Below are 2,553 nucleotides of genomic sequence, written 5' to 3' on the forward strand. Positions count from 1 at the left end.
ATCATCAAGACAGTATGGTATTGGCACAAAAACAGACACATAGACCAATGGAATAGAATAGAGAATCCAGAGCTGGGCCCACAAATGTACGGTCAATTAATTTTTGACAAAGCAGGAAAGAGTATCCAATGGAGAAAAGACTGCCTCTTTAGCAGGTGGTGCTGGGAAAATTGGACAGCAACATGTAGAAGAATGAAACCAAATTGCTTTTTAAAATGTTATTTGTATAGCCTAGTGGTTAAAGGCTTCAGAGTCCAACATGGGCTCAAATCTTAGTTCTTCTAATTAGAACCTGGGGGCTTGGGGAGTTTTGAATCTCTCTGTAACGGACTCTGGCTCCATTAACAAACCAGAGTCAGGCTGTGGAGCCCACCCCATGGGCCCTTTGTAGGACTAAGTCAAGACAGATCCGCAAGGTACTCAGCTCGGTGCCCGGAGGCCTGAGTCCTGCAGAAACATGATCTGTGTTTTCTGTCACCAGAGTCCTCAGACCTTAGTGTCTTATGCTCAAATTGTGTGCTCTTTGACAGTTTTGTTTTTCTAACGGGGTGTGTTTTTCATATGAATTTATGAGTTCTGTTGTACACTACGGAGTTGGCTCTTTGCTTGCCATATTTATGGTGATATTTTGGCAACATTTTCCACTTCTTTTGTCTTTGCATCACTGGTATTCCAGAAGACTTCTACTTTATGCAGAGAACATACTCTTATTTTCGTTGATGACTCCGTCCATTACTTTTATGCCAACAGTCCCTTTCCAGAACTGAGATCGATTAAATATTTTCTCTCCAATTTGGGGAAATCACTGAGATCCTTCCGCCTGTCTCTATGTCCACAGGCAGATGATTTTGTCTAAGCTACGGGAGAGGATCTAAACAGATCCTTTCGCAGCACCATCCAGAGAATAATTATGGATTAAAAGCAGAAGGTGACACGATGAGAGGTGCTGTCGAGCAACTTGCTGGCTCACTGTGGTGGGCAAGACGAGGACACAGGCACTCAGCTCCTTCCCGGCTCTGCTCGGGGTCCTTGCACACGCTAACTCCCTCGGGCCTCACGACCACCCAGGGAGTTTGGCCCTGATCCAGAGCCTGAATCCCGCCCTTCTGTGGGGCTGACGAGACTCGGACACTTTTTCCTTACTGCCCTAAGTGTCTTACCTCTGATGCTTATTCCTAAATCCCCACATTAAATGACAACATTCACAATTTCTTAAAAAATTAAGCCTAACAGGGGGCGCCTGGGTGGCTCAGTCGGTAAGCATCCGGCTCTTGATTTGTGCTGACAGTGCAGAGTCTGCTGGGATTCTCTCTCCCTTGCTCTCTCTCTGCCCCTCCCCTGCTCATGCTCTCTCTGTCTCTGTCTCTCAAAATAAACTGTACAAAAAAGTTAACATAGACTTGTCATATGATCATCGATACCGTCGGACACAGACCCCACATGATCGAAAGCAGGGCGTCTGCACACCCATGTTCACGCCAGTCACTCACGAAAGCCAGAGACCAGAAGGAGCCCGAGTGTCCCTCATGGACGTGTGAGCAAAACGGAGAACAACGGATGGCCGGATTATTATTCAGCTGAATAGAAGGACATTCCCACACCCGCTCCCACGGTGACATGAGCCAGAAAGGACAGATACTGTCCGATTCCACTAACATGAGGTGTGAGGAGAGTCAGATTCACAGAGACAGAGGGTACACGGGGCACCAGGGGCCACAGGGAGGGGCGGGGGTTAGGGTTGAAGGGTGGCAGAGTGTCAGTTTGGAAAGATGACACGTCCTGGGGTGGGCGGAGGGGACGGCTGTGTCCCAGCGTGGGGGTGCCTGGCACCACTGACCCGTACCCTGGAGATGATGAAGACGGTGCGATTATGTTGTATTTCACCCGAATAAAAAACACAGCGTTCTAGGAGGGATGATTTCCCAGACCCTGACTCCTCCTCAGTGAATGTCCAGCCCTGTGTCACCGGCTTGTCTCCGGGGGCAGAGAGGGAGGAAGCAGGCGGGGATGACGGCCTTGGCTGTCCCCACGGCACCCCGCTGGTGACCCCCAGTGTCCAGGCGTGGGAGGAGGGGAGGTCGGGCCCCCAGTGTGGCCTGGGTGCCCCTGCTTTGGTTCTGATGCTAAGCTCTTCTGCTGGGCCCCGTGGCAGAAGCCCGTGTGCTGGCACTCGCAGGGTGTGGGGCCTCAGTGTGCCCACTGCCCGGCTTCTCGAAGGCCCCAGGGCAGCAGGCCCTTCCCGGAAAGACCCGGCTGAGCCTGGCCCAGGCATCAACCTGTCTGTCCTCACTCCCGACGCCAGGGACCAGCATTGTCACAGGCCCAGGAGGAGCTGTCTGACCCCGGGGGATCCCCTGCGGGAGGTGAGGCATCACAGGGCCACCAGGCCACTCACGAACTGACCCCGCATGCACATCACGGAGCCCACAGGGCCACCTCAGGGTGCCGCCACTCACTGGGAAGCTGACTTTAATATAGAATTATGAAGGTCTGTGCACTGCACCTGAGCATTTTGCTGGTGACCATTTAATCCCCATGGCCATCCAACAGAGA

The sequence above is a fragment of the Suricata suricatta genome, chromosome 5 (genome assembly GCF_006229205.1).
Source record: "Suricata suricatta isolate VVHF042 chromosome 5, meerkat_22Aug2017_6uvM2_HiC, whole genome shotgun sequence".
NCBI classification, from domain to species: domain Eukaryota; kingdom Metazoa; phylum Chordata; class Mammalia; order Carnivora; family Herpestidae; genus Suricata; species Suricata suricatta.